The sequence below is a fragment of the Engystomops pustulosus genome, chromosome 10, assembly GCF_040894005.1.
Source record: "Engystomops pustulosus chromosome 10, aEngPut4.maternal, whole genome shotgun sequence".
Lineage (NCBI taxonomy): Eukaryota > Metazoa > Chordata > Amphibia > Anura > Leptodactylidae > Engystomops > Engystomops pustulosus.
The window spans coordinates 27,433,386-27,457,236 of record NC_092420.1 but is presented as its reverse complement, the minus strand read 5'-3'; the positions used below and the strand labels follow the sequence as shown (position 1 = coordinate 27,457,236).

Here is a 23,851-nt window from a genome sequence, read left to right as displayed (position 1 = left end):
ATGTCCTGAATATTATAATAATTTTTTCCGCAAAACCACTCAGCTCAGTGATTAACCAAGATATGATCCTGCATGAGTGTAGCTGCAGCATTCTCAAGGTATGTTTGCTTCATAATGCATCAAATCATATGGAAGGTTTCCTTTAACAGTATTCAAATTTTTATTTAATTTTTCTATTAATTTTTAACACGGAAGGTAAAATACAATACATACATAGTAGCCAGAATTTTACACTGTAGTAGCCGATAGATTTGCGGTTTTACGGATGTGAACCTGCAGGCTGATAAACACGGTCCTACCTAACCTGTAATAACATTATATAGAAAAGGGGCAGTGTTGTAGACATACTCTGTGACCTGTACAGAGGTCAATGTGCAGGTCGGGGGAGAGGAGGGGATTTGACTATTAACTTGGAGAACTGAAACTGAAAAACATATCAGGATGGGGAAGCTACAGGGCCAGGTCGAACATTAAACATGGTGGTGATGATGGCAGGACAAGGGACATGATGTAGCTGAGCTGGGATACAGAATCAGCACTACTCCTGTCCATGGACTTTGCCTTACTCTTAAAAACCCTTGTTTTTTTTATCTTGAAATTTAATACACTTATTATAATTCACTTTTATTCTCAGATGATCCAAAGTTACGTGTAGCTCAAGAAGAGCAGCTGCAGAAAATCACAATTCCCAAGGCTACTATTGGAGCCTGTCGGCCATCTCCAGACTGCCGTTTATGGCGCAACGCAAGTCCTACAATGAAACAGTAAAAACCAGGGCCCTCGCATGTCAAATATTTATGTTACTAAGGGCAATGTTTAATTTAGATGTCGGCTGCATATACAATCAATGACAATACAGCTCAGGATGAGAAACAGCCTCTTAAAAATAGGATGCAGAAGAAAACAGAGCGAGTAACAAACTTTCAGACACATATCCCATGTCTATACAACCCGTCACCATTAATAAAATACACGCCCCCCTCCGCCCCCCCCAAAAAAAAAAAAAAAACCTCAGCCGGATCTCCTTCCTGGTCTACAACCTGGAGTGAAAATACACAAGCGTCACTCCCTTTGTGTTCAAGTTTAAAAGCAATTTGGGCATCCGGCAACAATCAATGACGAGGAGAACAATGGACCTCCACAGACTGTTTGCTTTCCCAATTATTACAAGGGAAGGATAGATTGTCCTGTAATTGACTTGAAGAGACTTTGCCAAAGAAAACACAAGAAAATGTCAAGCTGGTCAGTTGGCTCGGAGACTTGATAAACACCTATTGTTTCGCTGATGACAATCCCAAGTCATGGAACAAGGTGAATAAAATCGACGTAACGCAAACAAAACCCCAACGCACAGAAAAAGTTGTCGATGTCCAGTAAGGTTTATTTCCTGATATATGACTTGTAGAATTACGGCAGCATTCATCCCTTTTCATCGGATTCCAGATCCAGGTGGACACAAACCCGAAAGGAGAATCAAGAGACATTCGAGAACAGGACCTGCGATCAATCTAGTGGTCAAAAGAATCTACGAGTGGACCTCACAGAAGGTACTAGATCTTACAGTTGAGTTGAGGCTACTGTCAAGTAGAGGTGGGGAGACTTATCTAACACAACCCGTCACTACAATTACTAGTAAACCAAGTGTTCTGAGATGATAAGAGAGTCCCAACAATGTAAGCAACAAGCATGGAGTAAGACCTCATGAAATCTATGGCCAAATCTAGCTGAAGGAATAGGGTACAAATACACATATGACTGCTTTATCATAATGTTGGCACAAAAAGGTACAGCAGTGTATTCTGCCTTCTAAACACAGATCACCCATAGTTAACCCAACTTATGGATGCAAAAAAAAAGGAACACTGAAAAAAATTTGCTAACTTCCTGTTTCTTCCTGTGTCTCACTTAGCTCCTCCCCCTCCTCTCTTCATAGACTTCCATAACCAGCCTGATACTTCAGTGAGAGACAAAGAGCAATTCAACAGAGATTTCACAGTGAATGCCAGAAAAGAGGAGGAAAAAGAGTCTGATAAGTGGAGAAAGAAGCTGATACTATAATTTTATGCAAAGTCTATTGCAAAGTAAGTGACCATTTAAGTCCAGTGAGAAGAAATGGATAACATTGTAGGCATAAAAATATATTTTTGGCCCAAAGGCCAATTATATTGAAAGGGAGCCTGTCATCAGGTTTTGACAGATTGATGACAGGATCCTATAACTTACAACACCCAGAAAACAAAAATGTTTTTCTGAAAATAAAAGTCCTCTGTGCTTTTGAGTATAAAATAAAGTATGAAACAAACCTTACTAATTGCCAAAGTAGAACCTGAGCCATAGGGGCAGTTATCACAGCGTCCGGGTCATGGTGTCATCCAGTACATTCTCTCATCTCCTTTCTCTCTTGCCCTCTCTTCCCGTAACGCAATTGGCTCCGCTGTTTAAATCCAACAGCGGCCATGTGCATCTTCATCTCAACTTAATCATCTCTGTGTGCAGTGCACGGAGATGAAGACTCCGCTACTCAGTGGGTATGACCGGTGTGCGGTTTAGACTGGGTTCACACCTTGTTGTTTTCCATAAGTTGTAAGGACACGACAGGAGGATCTTGACGTGTCCATACAACGTATGGCACAGACGTATCCAACTGTATTCCCATCACCCGGGGCCCCCACTGTGTGTGTGTGAGGGGGGGGGGGGGCATGTACATCGGTAGCAGCTTGCAACAACTATGCCTCTGTCTGCCACTAATTGTCAATGTATATGCTCAACTTATATGTTGTGTGCTTTCACCACGTGTGTATACATAAAACAGGGTGTGAACAAAGCCTTACTACGTCACTGATAACAAGTTCCCTTTAATTATAATCTTGTCAACTATCTTTTCCAAGTTCGTGTAAAAAAATACTATGGGGGAGATTTATCAGTGCTTCTACACCATTTATTCTGGCGTAGAAGCACTGAAAAAAAATTACAAATTCATGAGCACGGCAAGAAATTGCGATTAATTATGCGACTACGGCTAAATAGCGTGGAAGGGTCGTGGAGAGGTGCAGCAGAATGGGGACTCCCTGCCCCGCGCCTGTTCTAAAAACCTGCCTCTTACTGGCCTCTGGGGAATCTGTTGAAACCTTAAAAAGTCCAGCAGGTGGGGGGTTAGCCCACCTGAAGGTACCTGGAGTTTGAGGAGGTTGCTTTAGAAGGTTACAAGACACATGCAAGACACAAAAGGAGGGAAATGTAAGAGAGATCATATTTCTCTCGAGACGCTATCTTGTTCACTGTCAGCCATTTCAGGATTCAAACACTTTGGGGCTCATTTACTAAGGGCCCCGCGGACCGCACTTTTTTCGGACATCCCGACGATTTCCGTTTTGCACCGCTGGGACAAGGATTTAAAGGGGTTTTTGGCGTACCCGATCAGATTTTGGCGCAATCCTGCCGGCTTTCATGTGGCACAAATCGCGGGGGAAGCAGATGAGATGACGGATTCGGACAAACCGCAGGATTTAACTTAACAATTGTGTCGCAAGCCAAGCACTTACATACACCGGGAAGAAGAAGGTGAACTCCGGCGGACCTGCAGCTTAAGACCAGTGTCTTTTTGTAAATACTCTGTCATCCCGGTACCGACAGCCATCTTATCCTCCCCTGTAACGATTAATTTGGAGATCACCTTACAACTGAAGAAGGGTTGTTGGAGCCATGGATAAAAATCTCTAACTCTGCTAACATTCACAACTGAATGTACGCAAGTTTTTACGCAAAATTACGCCAGGTTGGATCAAGTTTTGTCTGTAATTTAAGCCTCATGATGTATCCGCCATGGTGGCGGGGGAGGGGGGCTTTTTATCATGAAGCGCTGGGGTATGTTAAATATCCTCTTATATTTGTAAATGTTTTTGCTAGGGCAGTTTTATGGCATCTCATAATCTTAAAAATTTGGATGGAAAGGTCCAATATGATGTCCAAAGCAGAAACTATATAGGAGAGGTCTGGGGTGTCCCCAAAGGTCCCAGTTGTGTCTTGTGTCCTCGCTTAAACTTTTTGTAGGAGACAGAGTAAAAATTAAGAGAAAATCCCTTCCACAAATCTCTCTACTTATAATAAGCCACACATCTGCATTTCTGTTACTCCCATCATGCTCTTTCATCTGCCATAGTTGATTGTAGACATCACTAAAATTATGAGATCGATTTGGATGTATAAATATCCCGGAGGGAGGTGTATACAGTGATTGCTGGGAAATCTGAGAACAGTAATCCGACACATAAAATAATACACACTAAAAGTTTCAGTTGGTGTATTCTTACAGGAAGATCGATCCATCACCGTAGCCCGTGACCTGCAGATCCCGGACTTGACCCGGTCTTAGAACATGTTATTGCTGGAGCGGATGAGAGGTCTTCCTCTTACATTTAAGCCTATAGTGAAACCCGAGGAGAGCCACAATTACTGAAATAATAGAGACATACAATTACGCTCCAGACATAACCGATCCTTATCTAGGATTTCTGTATTGAAGTCTCTTTGGATTACAGTGCACGCCACCGAGATTATTTACTACTGATACCATCTGAAGACTGAACTTTATACCGTCCATGCATCCCGGAATGGGGTACTCTCCAAGTAACAGCCTCAGACGGGGGTTACACAAGAACTTGTGGGCAGTGGGAAGGGTAATTTGTGTTATTGTCACAGTGTGTATACAGAATAAAGGTGTGTATACGGTATATATATATATTACAAACAAGACATTAGACAATTCTGGCAGGTCAGTTACATAATAATGTTTACTCCGGCCACAGATTAGTCCAACATGTGTCCACTGTAGTAATGCCCATTGCAGAGGTATCCAACCACAGATCATAAGATGATCTCGAAGACATCACCACCACAGCACCACAGAGTATATCTGTCACAGATGCCACCATAATAGTGCCATAACAGAGTACATCAGCCACAGATGCCACCATCATAGTACCATAAACATATGTCAGCCTCAGATGCCACCATAACAGTGTCATAACAAAGTGTATCAGTCACAAATGCCAACATAACAGTGCCATAACAAAGTGTGCCAACCGGATGCCACCATCATAGAGCCATAACAAAGTATGTCAGTCACAAATGCCGACATCACAGTGCCATAAAAGAGTGACATTGAGTGACATTACAGTGTCCTCAGATATATGATGTTATTTACTGTAGTTCAGGGGGAAAAAAGTAACTGTCAAAATGACTTAAAAAATATGAAAAAAAAGACACCCCGTCCTTGATGCCTAGTCACACTCGTTTTGAAGCTTCACAAATCCTTTGAAGATGCTGGACTCTACTTCCTGGACACTGCTCAGCCAATCACTAGCCTTAGTGCTGGCCTGCCTCAGCCAATGATTGGTTGGAATGATGGTTGAGTACACGTCACTCCTTATATGGGAAGGGTTAAGGTTAGGCGCACAAGCTAGGGAAGGTCACAATCCCCTGTCGGAAAGGACCACGATGTAGAGCAGGGGTCAGGAACCTTTTTGGCTGAGAGAGCCATGAACGCCACATATTTTAAAATGTTATTCCATAAGAGCCGTACCATATGCACATGTCCCACAGGTAGGTAGTCCCAGTGTCACGGGTGCCCCTGCTATCTAGGTCTCGGATCAACCCTGTGCCCCTCTCCGTGGCGGTGCCACCTTTCCAAACTCACTCAACTCGCCACTCTCCGGCTCCCGTCCCGGCTGGCCAGCGCACGTGCCGGCACTTGCGGATTTAAAGGGCCAGTGCGCCGCTGATTGGTGGAGACTCAACACATTTATGAATCATAGAGGACTATAGATGTCCACTCTTATTCAGTACCAACAAGTCCGGCCATCTGGTGCTGCTGAATGCATGAAGCCTATTCACAATCATATTCAATGGCCACAACGCAGGTATATCAGGCCGTCATGCTGCACCGGATGTGGGCACTGTGTGGTTTTGCCCTTTAAATAGGCAACAAGCACAGCTTCAGCCCATCTCATAAAAAGTAATATGTTTGCCTAGACTGTAAAGTGAAATGACTTGGTACGTGATACTTTTTGACAATACCTGATCTCAGACCACCAAGGAAGGAGGAGGTATAAGAAAAATACAGAGTCCTATGAGGACCATATCTGTCATACACTCCATCTCTAAATGTATCTATATAATATGCAGTCTATGCCGTCAGTAAGAATCCACCATCCACAAGATTTATAACATCTTTGTTTTACTATCTACAAATACGAGATGGCATAAAAACAAAATAACTAAAACTACTTTACTAACAAGTCTGGGTTATACCCATAAAACATAGATAAGTAGAGATCTGACCAATCGGAAGGAATATACAATAGTAATATATAGCTGTATACAGCACAACTAAATATACAATATTATCCTTTACATATAATGATGTAGGCAGCGGTTGTGAACCATGGTGCTCAGTATTCTTGTTCCACCCACATTATCTTTAGGTCTCATCTACGACATTATCGACAAAACTCTGCCACAAATAGGCATTACTTCAAGTTTAGACCCATCTATCTTTAGATTAATTACCAAAATATAGACGATGAACCAGTCCAACCACGCTATAGGCCAACTTCCTGCTGCAAACCAGATCATCAGGACTGAAGAAGTGCCAAAAACTTGGTCCCTTAGGCAACACTTGCTTCTCCCTTGACCTTTAAGTTAAGTCAAGCAAACAAACATCTGTTAAGGGAATGGAAAAATTCCATATACAGTATTACCTATGTACACCTACATCTCCAACATCTAAAGGACCTACACTTAAGATGCCGGCCAAGCGATTTCTTCCAACACATACACAGGTGAACTTGAATGCATAGAAGTAGAAAGAGGGTAGTAAAGTTGACAATACAACCAGTAAATATCTGCCAGACCCACCTAGTTACACCCATTGATCTGATTGAACTGCTCAACTCTTATAATTCCCCTCCATGGGAAAGATGGCTGGCCTAGTCTTGCTGAAAGTGTTGGACTTGACCGACAATTACATAAAATTTATGGGCAGTCTAAGGTCAAATACAGTATTTACATCGGTGTATATTTATTGTGCATCTCAATATTTAATACCCACTGCCGAGATTGGGTCAAGTCCCCGATCAAGTGAACAAACTCCAGATCCGGGCACCATGACTACTCTGGATACTCCCAAGGTACAAGCTTTAAGTCTCCGCACACCTTTAAGGTGGCCTTAATTGGCAATCTCTCCTTAAGGAGAACACCTACTGTCGGACCCTAGTCAATAGCCTCTCACGGAGCCAAACCAGTTCCCTACATTGTACTGAGGAGACCCAACTAGGTCGAAACAGCGCTGTCTACAGTTGGGAGTCTGTTCCTTCTGGAATAGATATACTGAATTGGCCTAATCCTACGCCATGTTTTTAGACTTCTTGCCAGTCATACTTGGTGTTAAGGGGGTTGCCTGTCAAGGTAGAGAAAGGAGGTATTGTTTCCCATTTAACACCTTGGAAAACTTATTTGCATTCTTCCCAGAATTCCCTAGTATGGCTTTAAGTCTCCACACGCCTATAAGGTGGCCTTAAATGGCAATCCCTCCTTAAGGAGAACACCTACTGTCTGACCCTGGATACTCCCAGGCGTAAAACAATGAACATAACAGAAGACCTTCCAGCGCAAGGACTGTGAAAGAGAACAGCTTTGTGTCGTCACTTGTACAGTATGGGGGGGGGTATGAGACGAGACAGATTTGTTCTACAACAGCTGCCAGCCATTTATATGTTGTTAGCTTGTGCAAAGGATCAGCTATAACACCCGGCCCCAGTTAATGGGTCTGTGGTGAATATATTCATTATGGCTGTGAATCTCCCAGAAATCCAGAATAAATCCTTCCTCGTATTTCCTCCCTCCAGAGCTGTGAGTATACACTTAGCCTTGAGCTGTTGGAGGACTGTGCAGCGCTCACCCTCCCGGATCACGTGGATACAACTCATTCACTCCGTGCAGCGCCTCTATCCATTAAACGTTGGCTCAGATGTTCACTTCTGTCTAATGGACTTGGAAAGTGGACGCAAGGGTATGAACTGCAGAAGCCACTTAATGCTATTCTTCCTTGCCACAGTCTTACCAAAAATAGACATTTTAAGCGTGCAGTCATCTGCTGCAGAAGGGCAATATCTCTAAACCAGAGAGAATATAGGATGCTATAATCATTGTTATAATACTAATAAGCAGAAACCGAAATCTAATTTTAAAGGGGCCACTGTAGAGATGTATCTACAGGATAGGGGATAAGTGTCCTATTACTGGGGCTACAACTGCTGGGTCCCTAATGACTGGGAGAAACCGGTATAGACGTTCCCCTGTATACAGGAACACATACTAGACTAGGGCTTCATTTACTACTATGGACCTTCTGTGATTGATATGGAGCCCAGGTTGAGCAAATTCCATTCCATGTGGGATCTTTAGACCCCCATTCTCCAGTATCAGTATAAAGGCCACCAGTGAAGACACTGATTAGCTGCGGTAATGACCATTGTCATATGGCAATAGCGCAACGCAGATGGCTTCACATAGGAGGGGTCAGGTAAGTTCAACCTACCATCAAACAGGCCTTACTCATAGATCCAGGCACTGTGACTGTGGTACTCTTCTTTTATTTGATATCCTCGCCATCCTTCTTTCTTAAAAACGTTTTAAATTATGCTAATGAGCCACAAAGGCTCTGAGGGGTGTTACCGGAGCCCCTCAGTGTTGTAGCTTCAAAGGCCGTTACACTGTCTCACCTTTCCCCTTTGACTTCTGCAATTGCATTGCAGCAGAGGAAGCTTAAGCACACAGTGGGAAGGGGAAGTGCTCATGTACAGTGTAACACCCTGTGAAGCTACAGCATGTGGGGGCTCCAGTAATAATCCCTAGAGCCCTTAAGGCTCATTATCATAATAAAAGTTGATATGAGAAGTTAGGAAGCCATGAATAACAAATATAATCAGATTACCACTGTGCTGGTTCTTGGATCTATGAGTAAGTGTCCCCGGCTTATGCTTTTGATGATTAATGTCCCATCAATAATAATGTTTAATCCTTTGGATCTTGCACCAAATCTATGGAAAATATGGAGAAAAAAACAAAACTTTGTTGGAAAAGTGTGAAATCTGCAGGAGCAGGGTCTGTGAGATCTGTAGAGCCTGTACTACATACAGACACGGCTATGTACACAATGAAGGAGACAGGGTGCCCTGGCCCCCACTAAACAAACACTGATGTGCAGACTTTGGGATAGACCATTAATGTTAAAGTCCTGGAGAATTTTGGATAGAGAAGTGATAACAATGATGAGATATAACTACCAGTATGGGGGTATAGTTACCTCCGGTACCCATGGAATAGTCCCACTGTTTGCCAGGTACTTGCGGCAAATTCCACAATAGCAATTTCCATGTACATGGGGACGTATCCTTAGAACCGCACTGGTCCTTCATTTTTAACAAAATATATCCCAAAATGTAACCATAACTTTGCTTTGCTATAAATCCCCCGCTGACCCTAGTGCTGTGTAGCCGCTCTCTTCCCCCTGAATGAATACACAGACTGTATTTCGAGCAGACCTCGCTTCAGTAATTTTCCAGGCTCCAATTCCATTGACTTCAGTCCTGCAGTTCCTCTCAGACACCAAACAGATTTTTACAAATAAACTATATAAAAAAAAATGATTAAATAGATGATTATAGCATATAAATAACACATAAATAATGACTTAAGTGCTAATGATTTCCTGTGGATCAGAAGAAGAGTCGCTTTAGCTTTGGTTTGGAAAGCTCATATTCTATGGAAAACTACCCAGCATAAAGCATCAAAATACATGCATGAGTTTTACTAGATTTATAAATTCTATCATATTTCATTATTTAATATTAAACATAACAGACAGAAACGGGATGGGATCTGCCCCCATGTACAGGAACATGTGTGGAATTGGAGGTATCTCAAAGGAAACCCCTTACCAGGTTTTTTTTCTACCTAGAACCTCTTAGGTCAGATAAAGTAACCCCCACTAATATATCTTTGAAAACTGCTATTATACAGCAGTACAACTATCCCTATATTGTTCCTCCTCATGCTTGTAAAGTTCCACAATCCATTCATAATGTCATCTCCCCATACTGCATATTCATGATCTTCTAATTCAGCCACTCCTCCAGCTTCCTGATTAACAAGGGACCTGCTTTCTCTTCAGCAAAGTGAACTCAGCTCAAAGGAAAGATCGGGGGAACGATATAGAAAAGCCAAGTCTGGAATATTAACATACTTCTTGCTCAGCCGCGCCTCCACCTGGTCCCTTCTCCTCAGGAATGACAGAGACGCTGGCTATTCCTATGATTTGTAAAAGAAAAATCAGCATCCTCGTTCACCCCTCCCACAGGAATTCTCTTCAGCTACTCACACACAGCCGGTATCTGGGACGGGGGAAATAAGCTGGAGGTGCAGCTGAGCATGAAGGGCATAAATATACCAATTCAGCAAAAAGGAAAGATGATGATTAGACTCACATTTGTATAGATGGCAAGTCAAATCTATGAATGGACTGTGGAACGTTACAGGCATGGGAAGGAACAATATAAGGATAGTTGTACTGCCATATAATATCCGTTTTCAAAGAGGTTTAGTTAGTGTAAGGTATTTATGCTGACAGGTTCCCTATAAATATCCGTTTTAGCTGTTAAGCATGTTTTTCACCTTAAAAATCACCTGTTTACATTATTGGAGGAAATCACACTACAAGCTACCGTTGGTCTTACGGCATCTATAAACATACTTCTTGTGACTGGTGAAGTACAAAATGTTAAATATCCCACCCCATGTGATTGTGTCTGCTCCCCTAATTAATTTGGTCTTTATTCTTCCTAATTCATCCATGTAAAATATAGCCTTCTTAAGTTTATATGTAAATCTGTTTATAGTAGCTGATGGGGCACAAATCCCCTTGGAAGAACGTCTCATAAGCTTTTGGGGGCCACATGTTTTGGATAGATTTAAAAGAACACTCACCAAATTGAACCGGTACAAAGCAATCTGTACACAGTGAAAGGCCCCCGTTAACTGGGGACATTATATGAAGCCATGATCGTCTATCTTCATGGCAGGTCATCAATATTGGTTGGTGATGGTCCACCACCCGACACTGCTCGGTTGATTGAAGTGGCTGAAGAGCTTTATTGGCTATGTGAGCGCAAATCAGTCCCGTTCAAGTGAATAGGAGGAATGAGTTGCAACAGTGTCGGCTCCAAGTTTCAGTAGGCCCCTGGGCGACAGAGCCTCAGTAGGCCCCTTTGCAGTTGACTCACTTGGCAGGATTAAAATTCAGAAAGTAAAACAGTCTCCTCTTACCTAAAATATTCACTAGTTTATAAACCCAAACAGCCCCCTCATGGTTATTATATATAAAGCCCCCTTCAACCCAATGGATTTCATATGTACAGGCTTGTTGGCCTCCCAACAGCCCTGGGCCCTGGCACTTTACCCAGCTATGCCCAGTGCTAGTGCCGGCCCTGAATTGCAATACCAGGCACACCCACTATGTCATGTCCGGTGCGTATACCGTAAAATATACTGAGTGCCATGTGCTGAACCAGTACGGATCTGAAATCAATGAAGAGGCCATTCGTATAAATCATTAAATTTTTTTTAAAGTACATAAAAGTAACTAATAGTATTGTACACAAAAATCCCTTCAAGTCACATTTCTCTACTGACAGGACTCAAGGAGACTATAAGGCAGATGTGGTTCATCCCAGACTGACGTGAAGTGGAGAAGTGGCAGTCAGATCTCCTGGAGGCCTGTCGCTACACGTTAAATTGTTTCATTCATGGTGAGAGGGAGTTCTGAAGACAGAATTGTTCAGAGGAGACAAAGTTTGTTTAATTTCACCTCGTGGAACAATAAGAGCACATCTGTGTGATAATCACTGCGGGAAGATACGCGTTTCATGCTTTAATCCACAAACTGAGGGTGCAAGTTCTAACTTGTCTCTTCATAATTCTTGCTCACATTAATCTTTCCATCTTGTAGCTGACAGCCTTCGCCAGTTATTTAGCTGCCATCTGGTTTCCCCTCACATATCTTATGTATGACACATAAGCCCAGGTTCGAAAGACAGAGGCATACAGCGTAACCATACAGCCAGGGTAAGGGCATCCCAAAAATGTTCATTACTCAGCGATCAGCTTAATAAAAATCTAAATAAATCCCCCTGCCTGCTACAGGACCTCCTTGTTCCAGCTGGACTCACCAGCCTCATAGGTCACATGACCATTGAGGCCAGTGATCGAGTGAGTAATCACAGTTACATATTGAGTTATACATCCATCAAGTTCGACCAAGGAAGAAAAGGGGAGGGTTTCGATAAGGAAGGGATCTAAAAGAACACAATTCTACATATAACATAATCAACTTAATTTTATTTTAAAGAAGCCCTGTCACCTCTGGTGATTAAACCTTGTTTTCTCCAGACAGAGACAGTGCCCCCTTCTCTATTGATTTGATTTAACCTGGAACAACTTTTCCCCATATTGTTTGCATGGACCATTCATATATTTATATAAATTAATCATGTCCCCCCTTAGTCGCCTCTTTAGAGATTAGATTAAATTAATCTAATATGGAAACCCTCCATACCCCTTATTTTGTTGTACCCTCTCCAGCTGGATGGCATTCTCCAGGTGTGGCCGAACCAATGCCCTGTACAGTGGTAATATTTCATCCCTATTCAGAGTGTCCAGACCACTTCTGATACATGACAAGATCTTGCTGGCTTTAGAGGCAGCTGATTGACATTGCGTGCTGTTATTTAATCCATCAAAATCCATCATGATAAACCAGGGACACTTTTTATTATCCATGGCCTCCTTTCTTTTAAAATCAACTTTTGAAATTATGCTTATGAGCCAGAAGGGCTCTGGGGGTGTTACCAGAGGCCATGTGTGCTGCCTAAACACTTCCATAGAGTATAATGGGAATTTTTTATTTTTTATGGAGGGGTTCTTCGCAAATGGGTGGTCTTTTGGAGAGGTTTTATTTATAAGAACATCATTGATAGTGATATCCAGTACACACACTGACTAGTATATTCATATTTACTCTCTCTCTTCCAAGGACATAGGCCAGCTGTGTCCATAGATAAATATGGACAGATTTCAGAATCCTAATAGGATTACAGGATGATCCTCGATTGTTCTTCATGGTTGTGGTCGTACAGTACGATTCCTTTATATTCAAACAACCAGAATGTAATAAGCTAAATCATAGAGAAAGTCCAAGATGTCCAAGTGGAAGATAATAATAAGCTCATGACTATTGCAAAAGCAACACTGACGTGATGATCAGATTATTGTGCACAGCTGAACAATAATTCAAGGTTCTTTTTACTTCCATCATGTGCCATTCCCAGCAAGTCCCAACAAATCCCTTTCTAATGGGGTCAGTCAGGTTGTTAGTGAAACATCTGATTTCTTTGCCAGTGCAGATGCCCGCTCCCCTCCCCCCCCCCCCCCCCCGGTGTCTGGTGATAGTTTCATGTCAATAGCCCCTTCCCAAATATATTTACTTACAAAATTGGTGTAATTTTTCAGCCGGTTCCAATAGCGTATCCTAGGGTGATTATAAAAATGGCTGTCAGCATTCTGAATCATTTCAGTACTTCATAAAAGTTTATTTCACATTACCTGGCTCCCTGCCAGCAGCTTGTGGCGAGTCCTGAAGCTTCAGTAACCTGTGTGCCTGCGTCACCTCGTGCATACTTCCTCTATTTCACACCATCCCACTCCTTCCCCTGCCTGCTCATTGTGCATTAAATAAAGAGGGGAGGGAGAATGATCAGGAGAAGAGAGGAGACGGACACAGGCACACAGGTGGCTGCTGAAGCTGCCTCATCTCCCCAGCTCTGGACTCGCCACATGATGCTGGCAGGGAGCGGAGTAATGTGAAATAAACTTTTATGAAGTACTGAAATGATTCAGAATGCTGGCAAAGGCATTTTCAAATCAGCATAGAATAGGTTACTAGAACCTGTCGCCAGCTAAAAATGACATTCCTGGTGACAGGTTCGCTTTGAAGGGAATATGTCAGGTTGATTTGGGATACTAAACCAACTAAAGGTTTTCATGAATCTGTGGTTTAGTGTCCCAAATAGCCTTGTTCCCCAAGGTCACCACCACTAGTAGACCCATCATACCCTAGTCCAGAGGATGTTTTCTTATACAGGTAAGTTGATGTCTACCAGCCCATCTATTATAGCTATAGTAGTGGGATCTGCTGCTGTTCTTGCTCATGTCGGTGCTTTAGTAGTAGACAAGTAACAAGTAGAACAAGTAATAAAATAAGCTCCCAACCCTGTTCTGCTGTTACAAACAGAACAATCATTACATTTGTAGGTCATGTGTTGGGTGTGTAGAGAGGATCTTGGACAGTCTATTTACCGATAACTGAACACATGTAATGTTATATGCTGAACTACAATACAGGTGGAGACAAATAGTAATCTTGTGCTTCACATAGGGTAATACAATAGCAGCACTATTATAGAGAAGCACAATAATACCGCACCCAATGTACACTACTCCATGAGGAGGACGGCTGCTGCAGGGATCTCATTCATATTTTCTCCAGCTATTTTATCGTGAAACACTGCCTGCTGGAGGAGAATCGCATCGGGAATCAAAAAGGAGGGCCTAGCAAAACCTCAGACCGTACAAACAGATTAGCTGGGGTGATCTCTTATAAAGTTAGTGTACCCAATAGCATACATTCTTCTAAAAAAGGGGGCATTACACACACTCTAATACGGAGGTGAATATGAGTCAATACAGAGACTTTATCACCTCATCAAGACCATCCGGGTATAACGTATTTCATTTATAAATCGAACTAGGTCTCTCTTTGCATCTTCTTGGATATTTGTCCAATCAGGGTTACTCTAATATAATCGAAAACTCATACGTGTTAAAAAAAACTACACTTTCAAGCCTATTTTGTGTTGATGCCCGTTCATTCTTATTCTTAATTTCTGTATGGTACGGCCCACATATTGCTGGCCACCAATGTTGCCAACTTCTTTAAGCACCACTCACCACTTTAAAAAAAAGGGGGGGGGGCAAGTAGGGAACAAGGTGGAGGTTATAGCTGATATCTGCACCACATGAGTAATGCATCAGAGGTCAGAACCTCCAAATAGCTCCAATAATCGTCCAATGGCGATGGAGCCAAAAAATTAGACCAACGCACAAAGGGTTGGTCTTAATAAAGCGGCCCAAGTACATGTAGCTGGCGGCTTCGAACACTTTATGGTGGTTGTTCTAGAACACTACAGCTCAAACACCATTTACTGCAATGGAAGTTGGAATAGCCAGGAATGGCCACAACACAGTGTACAGCTTGGTCTGCTTCCAGGACTCTCAATATCACTTCATAGTAGGGAATTCCAGGAATAGAACCCCGGTATCCCAAGGATAAACCTTTAATTTATAAATCCTGTAAATTAGCTATATAACCGTTTTTCACTATTGTTACGTCTCACTCACCGACTGGGCGTGGCTTAGCATGAAAGGGGTATAAAATTTCAGAGGAATATTATATATGACAATTTTGATGGGAAATAACAACCAACAATTGGTGCAACATAGTGTATATATATATAGAAAATGCAAAGTCCAAAGCAGCACAAGCCAGTAATTAGTAGTTAGTGCAACAGCCGATGATCCCTTGGCATGGGTCCTTGATATACGTAGTGAAGAGGCAGCACTCAATGAATTGTAGAAAAGTGGTGAACTTTTATTCCATCACACAGCGACGTTTCGGTGCTAAAGAAAGGTGCGGTTTTTAGCACCGAAACGTCGCTGTGTGATGGAATAAAAGTTCACCACTTTTCTACAATTCATTGAGTGCTGCCTCTTCACTACGTATATATATATATATATATATATATATATATATATATATATATATATATATATATATATATATATACACACATATATATATATACACACACACATACTATTACTGCTATTGAGCAGAGGCGTAACTTGAGGGGTGCAGAGGGCATGGTTGCAACTGGGCCCAAGAGGCTTATGGGGCCCCATAGGGTGTCACTTTCCCATATGAGAAGACTAGTAGTACAAACCATACATTATAGTCAGGGGTCTGGCATGAATTTTGCACTGGGGCCCATCAGCTTCTAGTTACTCCACTGCTACTGAGTAATAAATACATCACACCGTGTGAGACTCTTTGATAAACTTGGTGAACTGTTAAATTGTATAATCTGAGTTCATGCTTCCTATTTGACACAATTAGTAAATGTGGCCCGCGGTTCTTTGCTTTATCAGAAACTTTTTTCCCGGAAATAATTTGTTAGAAGGCAAAACTACTTGTACACATTTCTCCTTCGGTACGGAGAACGGTCATGATGGATGAACCTTCTGGGCCTCATTTATCTAGCTGAAGGAGGAGAACACAGTAGTATGAGATCACGCTAACACGAGCTACCTGGAGACATCTCATCCTTGCACCAGTCTGGAGTTTATCCTGACCTACCAATGTTCATTACCAAGCGAGACATCCTGACAGACAGACAGACAGCAGAAGAAGCAAACAAGCGCATGATTTATCGCATTGCTCCGGACTTTCTATGTGGAGTCATACTCCTCTGCTTCATTCATCTAAAGGGCCCTGTACCAGATGTAACATTACCCATCTACTTGTAACAGCCAGAGATAGATGTAACAGCCTTCTATTAATTCTGTGTTATAACCTGTAGGATATTGAACCACAACAAACTACAGTACTACAGTAATATAACACAGAAATATACTATACTATATCAGTAGAAGATGAGAAAAGCTCTTCTGAAGACGACCTTTCACCACCTTAACCAGGTCTTGTTCCCTTGAAATTTCAGGAACAACCTAAAATATTCTCTAACCTTTAGGTGAACTCAATGTGACCTTCTTTGAACTTTTGACTACCCATTTCCAACTGTTCGATGTTTCCTTACATTTTGCATAACTTTTGCTGTTCTTAACGGCAAAATTAAAAAAAATGATTCTTCAAAATAAATTTCTTTGACACCATAAGATCAAGATGACACGTAACGATTGATCAACAATAACTCGCCATTGTGAGGCTTCTAGCAGGATGTACTTAGATGGATGTGGCCACTGAGCTTGGAGAGTCACCAGCCGGAGTGAAGAGTCACAGAAAGATATAGAAGTGGATGTCCCTTGGCCACATGCCACACTGATGATAACTTCATTAAGAACAATGCCCTGCAGAACTGGGAGGGAGGTGAGAGGGAACAAGTGGCACGCCATGAGCATGTTCTGCCAACAGGCACAGGTATGGGCCAGGGAGCATCTACGGTGGCTGAGGGACTAATGGGCCTCAGTGATGAAAGTTGATCCACGATGAGCAGCAGTGATGGCGCCAACAATGTTAGAGACGTCAATGAGAGCGTTTTATATCAACCACTATTGCCAACCGCTGCTGGTACTCTTTTAGAAAAAAAAATTTGGATAACTTTTGGCACGGAAAAGTTTTAAGGCAATTTTTATACCCTCATTACCATAAGGTGGGGAAGGGGTGTTAATTCACACCACTTTTATACTGAGCAGAATGGGGCTTAGGTTGAAACGGTTGCATAAACTAGGTCAACCTTTTGGCGGTCTATATTTTAAGAAATCATACACGTGAGGGTATGGGGGCCGGTGATCCTGTCGAACACGTGCCCACTTGGCACTATGGTCTATGGCAACCGGTCATGCTGTGGTGAGCACACGCTGTCTCACCGCACGGTGACCAAACTGGGCAGCCACCGTATGTAAATAGGACATGTGGTGGTGGCTCAGCTTTCAAAGGAGAGGGAGGGATGAGGAGTACTTACCACCTTCTCTCCCGACACCTGGATGTATGCGCACCCACGCTACGGCCCGGGCGTGCAAACGTTTGTGTGCATGAGGCCTAATAAAAACTTCCTATGTACCAGAGGAGGTGCTGAGGAGCAGTTTACAGCAGATAGCCAAGAACACAGCAGTGTGAGGACATGATCCTAGTGCACTTGAATGAGCTGTAGACCTGGAAAACACTTTAAATCCATTTTTGGATTTAGTCTTGCTGCTGTTAACAACCTAAAAACGGATAGGATTACACAGATCTCCAGCCATGCTACCCAACACTGCCGAAATGGTCAAAAGTGACAGGTCATCATCAATAAGCAACGTTATCTGTAACCCAATCTACTGGGCCTCCCGGTATTAAGCCCTTTAATCACTGACTGAATGAATAATACATTTCCCAGCATGCATTCTGTTTTTTAAGCCAATTTGGAAAAAACAACTAATTAATTAATAATGAATAAACGACTTCCTTTTATGTAAACACGCTCTTCATATCATGCGCCTTTACTCCAGTCAAAACTGTTTGCCTGAAGCTTCACAGATAATTTCTCTCCAAGGCCAGCGACTATTTACTGCTACAATCGGAGCGGGTCAGATAATGGCGTTTGTAGAGCTTTTTACGGATTTATCATTTCAAAGAGTTATTTAAACTCCTGAGGATTTAGATGAAGCCTTTGACATAGACGTCTTTGAACAGTATTTATGTAGACGTTTAATTATCTGGCTGAAAAGTTTCTGGCCCGTAAATGGATTAAGGGGTTACATAATGTCAGCAGCTCCGCAACGTGAACTTTGAAAAGTTGGAGATATGAAAGTGTTCCGGGCAGATTGCTGACAGCGACTCTTAATACGGCGAATTAGAGCAATTTATATTTACTAAACCATGTGAAAAGTCACAAAACCCAAACCCGATCTATTCATATAAAAGGAACAGTTTCCTTTTCTCCGTGACCTGCAACCTCCAAGTAATGACGTTGGAGAACTAATAAACATCTCCCAAGCGGAAAATCTCCCAGACCTATTTACAGCGCCGGGTCCCAATGTTTACATCAGGGGGGGGCACAACCATTTTTGGTCAAAAAGCCATATATGCAGATCTTATCAAGTTGGAAGTGAAATATAATTAGGCCTCATGCACACATATGTGATGGTACTAGACGTTTTTATCCAGCCAACTCATGGCCCCATTAAGTTCTATTTTTGCACATCTCTACGGCCCGGGGAAACCGGCGGAGTAAGAGGAATCATGTTCCTCCTGCAAAATGTACACGTTTGTGTGGATGTGGCCCCAACAATAGGATTTCTCTCACATATGTGTATTATATTATATTGACAGCATAAATCAGTTAAAGGTGTTTCATTTGAGTAAAATATTCATAAGATCCGTAGCTTCTAAACAGGTTGTACATAGTGTCCCATCTGCAGGCAGCATGTTATACTCGCACCGGAGTATAAGGCGCATTAAGAAGTGTTGGTGCATACATAAGGCGCACCGGATTATAAGGCGCAGGCGGCCGCTTTAGATAGAAGAGGGTCCGGGGGTGTGGTTTAGATGTAGAGCAGAGAGGCATAGAGGCGACTGAGCAGCACCACAGCAGTGGCGGCTACTGTCAGCATGCCTACGACGGGGGACATGACAAAGAAAGAACGCCCCAGGCCCCCGCAAACTCCCGAACTTGGCACCGATCGACGGTACACATGAGCAGCAAGCCCACAGATAGCAGCCAGGAGAACGTGAGCGACCCCCGCAGCAAGGACACAGGGAGCAAAGGTTAGGCGGCCTATGAAGAAGCGCTGTGGCTATTTGGCCCGGAGCTCTTCCCGATTCATATATTAGGCGCATCGGACTATAAGTCCGAAAAATACGGTAGTTAGCTCTATATAGGTAGTATCATATAGAGCAGGAGGAGCTGCACAGATTATACTGATCTCCCATCTGCAAACAGCATGGTATAGTGCAGAAAGGGCTAAGCATACTGTACATAGTTAGCTCTATATAGATAGTATCCTATAGAGCAGGAGGATCCGTGCAGGTTGTGCCAATCTCCTATCTGCAGGCAGCATGTTATTGAACAGAAGGGGCTGAGCAGATTGTACACTGTGTCCTATCTGCAGGCAGAATGTTATAGAGCAGGAGGAGCTGAGCAGATTGTACACGTTGTCCTGTCTGCAGGCAGAATGTTATAGCATACCTCCCAACATTTGTGAAAACGAAAGAGGGACAAAATGGCGGCACGCGTAGCGTGCCGCGGCGATCCCCCTAAGCCACACCCCCAATCACTCCCTGGCCACACCCCAAATTTTAGCCATATTAAAATAATAAAAATCATCTCAATAAAAAAAAAAAATATATATCCTCATTGGGATTTGAAACCAGAACCTGCAGTGTCCATATGCAATAATAACACAGCGCCTTAACCCACTGAGCTATAGCCTCTGTGACTAACAAGGTGGAGAATTTTGGTAACTAAGAACTATGACTATATACTGCCTTGGTATATAGGGAGGGATCTTCTCAGATTATTGTAATTATTGAGACTATTATTATTATTATGGAGATTATTATTATTATTATTGAGATGATTATTATTATTTTTACCATTATTAATAATCATCTCCATAATAATAAAAATAATAAAATTTATAATAATAATAATAATAATAGTCTCAATAATTACAATAATAATCTCTGAGAAGATCCCTCTCTATATATCAGTGCATTAGTCTGTATCACAGTGTAAATGGCAGATAACATGTCTTAGTTACCAGAAATCCTCAGCTTTGTATCACTGGGCTTATAGCTCAGTTAGTTAAGCTCCTGTCTATGGTGCACAAGGTCCCAGGTTCGAATCTCAGCCTGGCCAAAACTTTATGTAATTTAATTATATAAAGAGCTTGTGTCTGGGGAAGCCCTGGAGACCATATATGGACAGATGCTGATCTGAGCCTGATGACGTGGTCCCTGCTCTCTCCACTAAGCCGACACTTCTCTGAAAAGGATTCCCTGCCCGATGTCTGCTCTGGGGAACCCTAGGAGATGCAGTGACCATATATGGATAGATGCTGATCTGAAGCTGATGACGTGGTCCCTGCTCTGCGCTAAGCCCGACACTTCTCTGAAAAGGATTCCCTGCCCGATGTCTGCTCTGGGGAACCCTAGGAGATGCAGTGACCATATATGGACAGATGCTGATCTGACCTGATGACGTGGTCCCTGCTCTCCGCTAAGCCCGACACTTCTCTGAAAAGGATTCCCTCCCGATGTCTGTAGAAGCCATTCTGTACTGTGAGTTCAGACTTTCAAAGTATTTACTATGCGGACACAGCGCCGGGACACAGCGGGACCTGGGGGGAGAATCCGTGACAATATCATAGCTGCCCGTGACGCGGGGCAGAGGTACGAAAAACGGGAAAGTCCCGTCAAAATCGGGACGGTTGGGAGCTATGTTATAGAGTAGGAGGAGCTGAGTAGATTATACATAGTGATCTATATTTAGGTAGTATTATATAGACCAGAAGCAGCTGAGTAAATTGTACCTAATCTCCTAACTGTAGGAAATATGTTATAGAGCACAAGAGGTTGAGCAGACTGTACATAGTGACCTTCCTGCAGGCAGCATAATATGGAGCAGGAGGAGCCGAGAAGATTGTAGATAGTGACCTACATGTAAGAAGTATCCTAAAGAACAGAAGGGGCTAAGTAGATTGTACCAAATCTCCTAACTGCAGGCAGCATGATATAGAGCAGGAGGGGCCGAGTAGGTAGCACACTGTCTTATCTATCCATCTCTCTCTCTATATCTATATATATATACATACATATATATATATACATATATGTGTATCTCTATATATAGATATATATATATACAGATTTTGACAGATTTATCTAAAACCCAACATGTGCACATCCTCTGGTATACAAAAGCAAGTACAGAGCAGTATTTGTGAAATTTCAGCTCAGAAATCTTACTATGATAATGACCCCTGAATGACTGAGCTGCGAATAATTATCCAACCCAGAGTATATGAACCCCCGGCACATCTCAGAGCTATGATACATATAATAATGCTGGCTCCAGCAGCACAACCCCCTCTCTGTCCCGGGGGGAGAGGAGTGGATGTAATTACAGTTTTCTAAAACAAATACTAAACATTTCATCTCAAGATTTATAAATCAATCAGGAGACTTCAAAAGCTGCCAAGAGAAATGTGTATTTATGTGTTTGGGAATCATTTAAACCAAAGCCTAAAATCTATTAAATTTCCTGCAGGAAGGAAAATAGATATTTCCTTTATGACACGGCATCCATTACAAGGGACATATAACATAGTAATCCCCGACATGATTATATATGATCCCGCTGCCTGTATACTGCCACTATGAATGGTAGAAGTGAGCTCAGCAATAACACAACTTCTTGCCTAAAATTATATATATTTTACTTTCCAAAGTTATGGCATTTTCTGTTCTGAAGTCTTTCTCACCAGAGGTAAAGAGGGCGAGAGACTAACATCTTCCTGTACCTGCCCTGATGTAGAGTCCTATTCAATCTGCCCACACATCCCATGATGTCTTGTGTTCTATCAAAGTATTATAGCAATAAATCCATTTAGTTTTCTACAAGTAAATCCACTGAACAAAGCACAGAGCACATACAGGATGTCATGGTGACAGCCTGGCAGCTTCCATCACATGGAGGAGCAGTGAACATTTAATAAGCGTAATAAATCATAGATATACAAGTCACATGAAGTCCATAGTCTGTGTTGTTTGAGCAGTAAGGGTTAATAGCTTATCTGCACAGAGTTCACTGTGCGGAGAACAAGGTGGGGGAAGGGCTGTAGAATGAGAAGAGACAGATAAACTTCTTTAGAATCACAGACTGGGTTGGAGGAACTGAAAGGGAACAGGGGAGATCTTGTACCACACTATTTTGTGCAGGAGACATCTGTATGTATATGGTGCTCTCTGGAAGCTGGAAATTTACTAAAGTGCAATGATCAGCTTTAAGGTCTCTGCAATGAAGCTCTATTGTTCCATCATTGTTCCCTTGTTGACCTAATTTTTTTTAAAATCGTAACAAAAAAATATTTGCCTGTAGTTACACTTACTCGAATATAAGCCTAGTTTTTCAGCTAAAAAAATGTGCTGAAAATCCAAACTCGGATTATACTCGAGTAAAAACTCGAGTTTTACCAGGTTTTTGTGGTAAAATTAGGGGCCTCGGCTTATACTTGGGTCGGCTTATACTCGAGTATATACGGTACCTGTAACCACTTACATACAACTCCAACTTAAGAACAACCCTAAATAACCTACCTAGGGTCTGTACTGTAAACTTAGGGCCCATAACTACCTTATTTGTCAAGGTATACAGGTTGCCATCTAGGTTCATCTTTCTCCAGTTACTTTCATGGGAATAAAAGTCAAGGCCTCATATGGCTCAATAAATGGAAACTCCACACAATAGATGGTGGTTTATTACATTTTTGCTTTGCCACATGTTAAAACAATGTAAATATAAAATACATTATCCATTCCGTCCCAAAAATTAGAATAAAAGTTAATTACAGTAATATGTATGACACAGTATGTCTCAAAAATTACAACTTATTCTGCAAAACACAAGCTCTGATACAGCTAAATTGACAGAAAAGTGTTAGGATAGGTCTCTAAATGTCTGCAAAAAAAGGCTTAGGAAAGAAGTCCGGACTATTATGAGAAGACACAGGGTCTCCAGTTCTGTAATCTCCCCCTTTCAGTCTTAAACATTCAGCAGAATTTTGCAGGATCACATAATTGCAGCTCAATTTTCTCCCGAAGATGCGGCCTTTCCTGTCCCTAACTGTGAGCACAGATGTACGGAACTCGCTGTAACTTTAATTTGCCATTTCCAATCTCGGC

General features: G+C 42.2%; 1 protein-coding gene across 6 annotated transcripts in view; it reads right to left on the bottom strand.

Annotated features, from left to right (window-relative positions):
* ATG7 (autophagy related 7) overlaps positions 1-23,851 on the bottom strand; it is a 151,934-nt gene that overhangs the window by 3,730 nt on the left and 124,353 nt on the right. The gene's annotated exons all lie outside the window — the stretch shown is intronic.